Source organism: Oxyura jamaicensis, chromosome 26 (assembly GCF_011077185.1).
Source record: "Oxyura jamaicensis isolate SHBP4307 breed ruddy duck chromosome 26, BPBGC_Ojam_1.0, whole genome shotgun sequence".
Taxonomy (NCBI): Eukaryota; Metazoa; Chordata; class Aves; order Anseriformes; family Anatidae; genus Oxyura; species Oxyura jamaicensis.
Genome location: NC_048918.1, coordinates 5,838,941 through 5,847,478, shown reverse-complemented (window position 1 = coordinate 5,847,478; position 8,538 = coordinate 5,838,941). Strand labels below are relative to the sequence as shown.

The 8,538-nt window shown below is 58.3% G+C and overlaps 2 long non-coding RNA genes across 3 annotated transcripts; both read right to left on the bottom strand.

Moving 5' to 3' along the window:
- Positions 1-504: 504 nt before the first annotated feature.
- Positions 505-2,017, bottom strand: LOC118178342. The gene is made up of 3 exons (XR_004756128.1): positions 1,376-2,017; positions 762-883; positions 505-652 (listed from the first exon to the last, which is right to left on the bottom strand). It is a non-coding gene; the product is annotated as an uncharacterized LOC118178342 (long non-coding RNA).
- A 448-nt stretch (positions 2,018-2,465) lies between these two features.
- LOC118178615 lies at positions 2,466-6,137 on the bottom strand. Of its 2 annotated transcripts, none has more exons than XR_004756226.1 (3): positions 6,040-6,137; positions 4,504-4,727; positions 2,466-2,674 (listed from the first exon to the last, which is right to left on the bottom strand). It is a non-coding gene; the product is annotated as an uncharacterized LOC118178615 (long non-coding RNA). The 2 variants fall into 2 exon arrangements; XR_004756225.1 differs by having other exon boundaries at positions 2,466-2,666.
- Between the last annotated feature and the right edge of the window lie 2,401 nt (positions 6,138-8,538).

The window sequence follows — 8,538 nt, the reverse complement described above, 5'->3', positions numbered from 1 at the left end:
CCCAGAGCTGGCACCGAGCACTCCCAAAAGTCCCCATGGTGGGCACGGCCCCTGGGACAGGAGTCAACCCCACAGTCAAGAGCTGGGCCCCCAACCCTAGAACAGCGGGCAGGCAGCACAGCAGCTTCCCCAGGGGCTGCAGTGGTGCTGAGGACACAGCCTCCCCTTGCTCACCGCAGTGCGTGGGGTCACCGCCTGCGCGACCAGATTCAGTTTCCACCTCGATCAGCCTGGGGCACGGCAATGCCGTGTGCAGGGAGGTGGCCATGCAGCAGGTGCATTAGCAGCCACCCCTGTGAAATCCCTCCAGCACCAAGCCCGGCGCCTGCTGTGCCAAGCAGAGCCCAGGGCAAAGCTCTTCACTTGCCTGGCTCCACCAACGGCTGGGCAGTGCCACAGCCCCTGTGGTGACCAAGGTGAGCGCAGGGGCAGAGTGAGCCCCGAGCAGATCCAAACCCAGCCAGGACGTGGTGTTTGCTGGAGAGCCTTGGCTGGTCCGAGCGCCGGCTGTGTGCGAGGGTAGGGCTGCCGGCTGCAGCGCCGTTCTTCCCAGCCCTTTTTATCCTGGTTGTGTCCAGCTGCAGGAGCCTGCATGCACACTGTGCTTCCACCTCCGCATTTTGTCATGTCTTCTGGGCTGTAAATAGGGGTGCTGGCAGGCAACATGAAAATAAATCTGTTAAAACAGTGGTATTTTATTTTATAGTGGTCAAAGCCTGATCTTGATTAAAGACCCTTCCCCATGTTGCTAGAGCAAATACCTGGGAAGGCAGGGCTGTCTCCTTCGGTGAGTTACACAGGTATGGAGCATAATTTACTCTCCCCACAGTCAGCCTTCAAAACACAATAGCATTTTTCTGTGCCTGAAGTTGCCAAGATAACCCTGTGCATTTGTCACAGGCACATTTAAATGATAAATGTGACACTCTGGGAGGAAGCACCACTGGGCCGCTCTTCCCTGGTCATGCAGCCGCAGCACCACCCGCGCCGTCCTTCCCGGTGCAGGTTTTATCCCCTCACCTTTCTTTCCAACTCGCCGAGCAACAACTGTCATGTTTATACTCATTCCCTCCCCAAAGTCCTGTTCTACCTCAAGGATTAAGCTTTCATCCTTCATTATGAGTTTCTCCCCCAGGCAACATTTTCCAAGAAGAAAAAGGAATTTCTGGGATTTTGCTTTTAAGAGATTATGTTACTAAGCACGTGTTTGTGCCCAGGTGAGGAGCTTTCCACACACACACGGGTGATTTGTCACAACCTGTGTCAACAGAGCAAGTGGCACAGCTCTTGCAATGCAGCAATGTGAGAAGGGTGCCTGGTCTCTGCTAGTGGTCAAGCTGCCCGTGTCCCCAAGGTGTCCATCACCACCCCATACCAGCCATGCTGCGAGCAGCCACTTAACTCTCCTCTCTGGCACTGCCATGCTGCTCCAGGGCCACTCCTCTCACAAGGACGGGTGCCAGGGCACATCACCAGGGCTGCAGCGAAGGAGGGGGGTCGGCCCCACTAATCTGGGGGTCACTGCTGCAGTCCCACAGCTTGCGCCAGAATCCCCAGGCACCGGTGCTCGCTGCCTGAGGCCGATGCTGCAGCACCCTTTGCAGTGCTTCATTTCTCTCCATCCCCAGCGGTGCTGTGACCTTCCCCTGCTGCTCACACCCAGTGGAGCCGGGAGCAGTGTCGCCGCCACCTCCTGCTCCTGCCTGGGGAGCCCTGGTGCTGCTGTGCTCCCGTCTGGCCAGCCGGGAACCCTCTGTGACTTGCGAGGAGCACACACCACGCCGGGAGGCTTGGCAGCACAGACGGATATTTGGCTGCGCAGTAACTGCCGAACGAGGCTGTGCTTTCCTTGGCTACAGCGCTTGTTATTAAGTCTTTTCTGGGAGCTCATCTAAGACCAACAAATTAACATAAGGGAAACACGATAGCTAACATCAACCCACCAAAATAATCTGAACCTGTGGTTACAATGGAGAAGACAAACACAGCCTGGAAAGAATAACTGCAGCATGCGTAGCTTCAGTGCTGCTGCTCAGAGCCGAGCCCGGCTTCATCAGGAAAAGCCGTCGGCAGCAGCAGGTCAGGTGCAGCCTGCAACACGCGCAGCCTCCGGGGCCCCCCGCCCGCCCCAGCCCTGGGATGCAGCCGCCGGGAGCCCCCGGGGCTCGCACCCCACCCAGCTCCGCAGACACTTGGACCGCGGATGCGGGGCGATGAGCAGCGGCCAGGCCCAGTGAGTCACCACGCTGAGTCAGATGCTGCTCGTCCTCCCGCATTAAATAGCGCTTCTTCCACATGTTCTGGGGGACAGCACAAAGATATGTTCCTAGAGAGATAAGCAGCTTTTCCGTTGCTTTGACTGTAGCCATTGCATGTAATAATCAAGGAGCGGTAATTGATGATTGCTTACTCTGGGATGCTCAACCACGGCCGGCATGCTGTCCTGCTGCCAGAGCATCAGGCCATAACCCTGCTGTTGTGAAATTAAACAATTACCAGATTCTCCACTGCTTTTTGATAAATTGTTCTTAACTCTCCTTTAAAAGTCAATAAATAAAAATAGTAGACTCTGCTCCTCCTCAAGAGATGCTCGGCTTGAACATCCAGGCACAAAAATACACTTTCCTCTACAGAAACCTCCCTGGAGGTCCTGATGGCACGGTGCCCTGCGGAACTCAAACACAAAGGGTAAAGCACATCAGAAAGACTCATAAATCCAGAGGCAGTCCAAGCACACGTAGCCGGCAGAGCCCTGCCAAAACGTGCATAACAGTAGGTATGTATCACACACAGACACACAACACCGTGCGTATTAGAGAGCCTAAATCTGATTAAAGCCTTTCTACCCCCCACCAATGGTCAATTCCATAAAACAGCTCACCCAGGAGACTGAATTCATTTCATCCCCAAAGTCTAATTAAAGCCATTAGTGTATTCCTCGTCTTTCTGATAAGATCAAAGCATTCCAAGAGCCAGTCATTACCTTATTTTCAAGATAATTATACAACATCTAGCATCGATTTATTCTGCCTCCAGCTGTATACATTTATCTCTGTCTATCATCGCATAATCTGCGCCATCAGACACAAGAGCGCAGCTATCAGCTGACAAGGGCTCGGACTCGCCTTGGTGGGTTTCTTTTTCACCCTCGACTGCAAGTGAACATCAGAGGCAGCGCCAGGTGCCCGGGGCCGTGTCCCCTGAAGCCAGCCGGGGAGCAGCCGGATGCCCACCGCCACCTGCAAAGCGGCTGCGCAGGTCCTCTCCGCACCCATCCCGCAGGGCTCCCTGCTGCTTGGGGCATCCTTCCCGATTCAGCTCCCTGCAGCCCCTCTCAGCCCCCATGGAAGGACCCAGGTACCTTTGTTTTATAAATCTGGTCTGATCCTTCTAAACCTGACTGCCCTAAACAGGCGCTGTGCGGCAGGAACGGCTGGGCCCTGCATGCATGAGGCATGCTGCCACCCTGCTTACAGCACCCAAAGGCCCCCTTCACGGGGAAGCTGCTACCGGGGCTCTGGGTGCTGTGACCACGACACCACGGCCATGCTCTGGGCAGGGGCCTGGCAAGCACCCAGCAGTGGCACGAAGCTCCTGCTCCAACCCTCCTTCAGGGATGCATTGTGACCATCTACCAGCCAAAGACGAACCCACTTTTCCTCTAGACCAGCGATGAAAGACCAGCTCCTGGCCATGCCCTTCCCGCCGGGTCCCTGCAGCCCCCAGCCCCACACGGCGCTGGATGGGGTTGTGATGGGAGCCCACCACCAAACCCAGGCACTCGCCGGGCCCTGCCCTGTGCTGAAGCAGGGCTGTGCACACACGGGGTGCCTTCCCCTCGCATAAACACATCTCCAGCAGCTCACGGCCCCTGCGAGAGCAGAGCTGTGAATTTTCATCTCTCAGCTAATCAACTCGCCTGCTAGTCCAAACTTGTCAGGAGCTTTATCCCTGGCCCTGCCAGCCCTCCTTCCAGCCCACGAGTGACAGAAGACGTTCCCATCCCTCCCCGAGACACATCCAGCTGCTACAAAAACAAACATCCTCCCGATGGCGACCCCTCCTCGTCAAACAGTCCTGACCCTGGTCCTGCTGCCCGCCCGCCCCGGCGCTGCCCCCAGCCACCCTTACAATCACAGCAGCGCTGCGCCCGGCCAAGCATCCCAGCACAGTTAGCAAAAGGGTGATGTTTACCAGCGGGGACAGGAGAGCTAGTGACCACCTAAGCTGGAAGTTTATTAATGGCTGGTTCTCCCTGTTCCCCCGGGGACAAAAGATTAATCACCTGGTGGAGCCTGCACTGCCCGGGACGAGAGGCAGCTGTGGCAGTACCGGCTCCCCAGGCTGCCCAAGGGGACACAGCCACAGGCAGCCCCACAGCTCAGCTGCTCCCCACCCTAATGGTCCCCCACCCACCCTAACGGCCTCCCAGGCCTGCAGTGGGGCTGTGTTTGCAGGGGGCTCAGCAGGGCTCAGGCAGGCTGCATGCCAAGGGCTCCCTACCTGGGAAGCTGCTGAGTTTGATGGGGAAGGAGGGTCCTGGTCCTGCCCTCTGCGCTCACGCTGGTGGCCAGGCCCCACGTCTGTCTCAGTGCATTTTGTCACTGCTCTTCACCTCCGAGTGCAGTGGGGGTTGCAGTGGCACAGGCACAGCTTCCAAGCAGAGTCTGGTGCCGGCGGTGCATGAGCAGCCTGGTGGCTCCCAGGCGCTGAAGCCCTTCTGAAACCTGGAGAGGACAAAGACAGAACCTCACCAAGCACAGGGAAATTCACAGCATCACACTGGGAGACCACTTCTAGCGGGGCTGCTCAGGGAGAAAGCTGCTCTGGAGAAAGACACCCAGCAGAGAAAACCTTTGTGCTTGTGGCCGAGCCAGGGGAACAGAGCCCTGTACGTGGCTGAGCCCTGCATGGCCCAGACCTGCCTGAGAGCTGGGACCAGACCATGGCAGCAGGGGACAGATGTCTGCTGGAGCTGGAGTTGTGCAGCTCCAAAGGAATATGTTTCAGCTGGATACCCACCAAATCCTAATTAGATTAACCAAATCCCATTTATGTTGCAATTATATCAGTATGAACACTGCTGTGGCCGCTTGCATTGACTTCATGAAGGCAATCTGGGGGCCCTGTACCCGCAGGACGAGAGCTCTCTGCAGCCCCAGCCAGGAGAAGCTGCACACAGAGGTGCAGGACAGTGTCAGGAAATACATCTCAGGTGCTGGAAGGAGAAGACCTGAAAGCCAGGAATGGGGCATTTCAGCCTCTAAATCTCCCCCTGTGCTTGCTACTAGCCCTGTCCCACAAGGGATTGCCCCCAACCCAATTCACCTGGAGCCTCTAACCTGCTGCTCTGATGGTCATGGTAGCAGCTGACGGTGGGATGAGGCTGTGATGGTGGGTGAGGCACTTGGATGGCTCCCCAGGGAATACCAGCAGCAGTGGTTGAGACTGAAACAAGAGAGTGGGGCAAGCAGATCTCAGTCTCTTGGCACATTTGCTTCTGCTAAACCTGCAGCATGAAGACCTTTCACAACAATCAGCACCTGAAGCCTCCCCCACCTACATTTACCCTGGTGGGGGGAGAGAGCCAGGTCTGGCTCAGGGGCCGGGTTATGCAGACAGAGCACTGGTACGTGGCTGGGTCACCCCAAAGCTGGCATTGCAAGGTGGCTGCACGCCGAGGCAAAAGCTTCTCCCCAGCAGAAACACAGCGGGACTGCCACCCTCCCGTACCCGACAGAGCCTCAGCCCCACGCCACAAGGCAGCCCCCAGCAGGCTGCTCCCCCCCACGGGCTGCCCACCTACCGCTGCCCCAGGCTCTGCTCCCTGCCTGGGCACCCCCAGCCCACCAACGCCCCACGCAGCACAGCGCGTTGTGGTGGGCACCGCGCACACCCGGGTGCTGGGGCAGCTCCTGGGCCCCGCAACGGGGGCTCCCAGCGCTAGAAGAGGTGCGGGCACACAGCCACCCCCCACCACGGACGGCAAATAAATCAGCTCCGTCCGCTGCTGCCAATTAACGGACCCAATCAGAGCACCTGCGTGATGGGAGGAGCCGCCTGAGTTCATTAAGCCGACTCGTTTACAGCTTCTCTAGGTGCTTCTGGGAGTGCTCTGCCGGCACCTCCTCGAAGGGACCCCCGGGCACCGCTCGCCCCCTCCCTAGCCCCGAGCCCCCGGCCGGGTCCGCGCCGCCGCCAGCCCGGCCCCGCCCCGCCCCGGCCCCGCTCCCCTCCCCTCCCCTCCCCTCCCCGCTCCCCCGGCGCCCCCTGGCGGTGGCGCGGCGCAGCGCAGCCTCCTGGCCCGGCAGCCCCGCGGCCGGACGGCGCCACCCCGCGGCCCGCGCCCGCTCCCCCCGCAGCGCCGGGGCCGCGCAGCCCGCGGCGGTTCTCGGTCTGGAGCCGGGGCTGGGGAAGGGGAGGGGGCTGAGTGAGGGGCAGCCGGGGGCTGAGGGACGGCGGGGGATGCTGAAGGACAGCTGGGGCTGAGGGCCGCCCCTGGGTGCTGCAGTAAGGGGAGACTCGGCCTTGGCACCGTCCTGGGGGTGCTGCCATGCCCCCCACACTCTGGTCCAGGATCGCCCCAAGTGCCTTCGTTGCTTTTTCTCTCTCCATCCCTGGCGCTGCCGCCATCTCCCCAGGCTGCTCGCAGCAGCACCCGCAGCGCCTGTCCCTGCGGAGAGCCCTGCCCCTGCTCCTGCAGCTTCCACACTTACCAGGAGCTGGGCTATCACCAGCCCGCTGGCACAGCCTGCTTACAGGCATGAGGACACGCGTGCAGCTCCTTCCAGGGGGAACAGGAAAACAAGCACACTGAGCAAAGCTGCGTCCCGTTTCCCTCCAAAGGGGGACGTGGCGTCGAGGCAGCCCACAGCACGATGGTCCACAGGAGCTGCTGAGCTGCGGGCACTGCCGCGGGCCCTGCTCCTGGCAGAGATGCCGAGAGGTGCGCTGCTTGCAGTTGCCTGCCATAAACCCCGCGTTTCCACAATAGCCAGCCTCCAGCTAGGTGATTCCAGGTGGGGCTGTGAGCTGGCTAGTCTCAAAGATTTAGGAGGCTGTTGACAGAACAGAAAAAGCGAGCCACTGCTTTTACCATCTGTGACATTCAACTTTGCTGCACCAAGTACACGTGGCCTCTCCACGCTGTGCATGGGCAGCCGGCAGGCTCACCCGGGGAGGGAGCGTTGGGTGGGCTGGGGTGGGAGGAGGGAACCTCAGTACAGGCCCAGACCCGGGGCTGCTGCACTGTGCTTGGGAGCCGTACCCAGGTGAAGCCGTGGCCCCACGCAGGGCTGCCAGCTGGGGCAGGGCTGGGCATGGCCCGCATGGAAGTCTCGGGGGGATGAATGGGTGCCTTGTGGCCCAGGGACTGACCAACTCCCTCCCCCGTGCATAGAAAATGGCTGTGAGCAGGGACTTGGGGCTGGGCTCGCTGGGCGGCAGCGCTGTGAGCAGGCTCCAGCCTCACCCGCAGCTCAGAGAAACACCCAAATGCTCACTGAGGGCAGCGTGGCCTGCCAGGGGGCAGGGGAAAAGTAGGGCACACGTTATTGTTTATAGAAGGGGTTGTAGGCAGTCAGACTCGGGCAACAGCTTCGCACACACCCCTCCTCACCTCCGCTGCTATAAAAAGCAGGCAGGGCTGTGGCCAAGACACCCGGGTACCACCCCAAATTCCTGCCTGGGCAGGGCTCTGGGCCGAGGCGTTGGAGGAAGGAAGGGCTGCGGAAGGAAGCAGAGCTTGTTCAGCGACTGCTGCGTGTGGCTAGGCCACGGCCCGTGCTAGCGCTCTCGGGGCACTCCTCAGAAATTTCATCAAGCCTGAAGAGATGAACAAAGAGCTTCTTCCAGCTTGCTGCAAAACCTGTTCAACCAAACCGATGTAAAGATAAGAAAACCAGGTTGCTGTTGAGGCGTAATATTAAGGAGCCGATGAGCCGTGGGCTCTCCCTGATGGCAGGGCTGGGCGGCACCGGGCAGCCCCCGCGGTGCTGCTCTGTGGGGACAAAGCACACGGAGAAATCCAGTGCTGTGCTTGGGCTGGGAGAGAGACTGAGAAACAATACAGCCCAGAAGATGGTCAGCGACACTTGCTCCTTATCTGTTGTATACCGAATAAATCTTTCTGAAATTTCAGAGCGTAAATTAAAGCTTTGGCTTCCGCATCCCCGTGCCAACCCAGCTCTCAGCAGGTTTGTGCGAGGCAGCCCTGAGCCACACACAGCCCCAAGTCAAAACTCCAAACATTTCCTTAAGCAATTTGCACATCTTAAAAATAAAATCCTTTATTGATAATATGAATGTTTAACATGTTTAATGCCGTCAGCTATAAAAATGATTAAAGAGTTCAGCTTGGTACATTTGGCTTTACAAATTTACAAGTGTTAATGAATTAATACTAGTGTGTACATTTTGCACTTCATTATACTCCATTAGCCAGTGACAAACTCTGCAACAATTTCTGCTTTTAACAGATGTGAATTATAGAAGAAATATTTAGTTGCTTTCACACAGAATCTACATCAACAGTTAAAT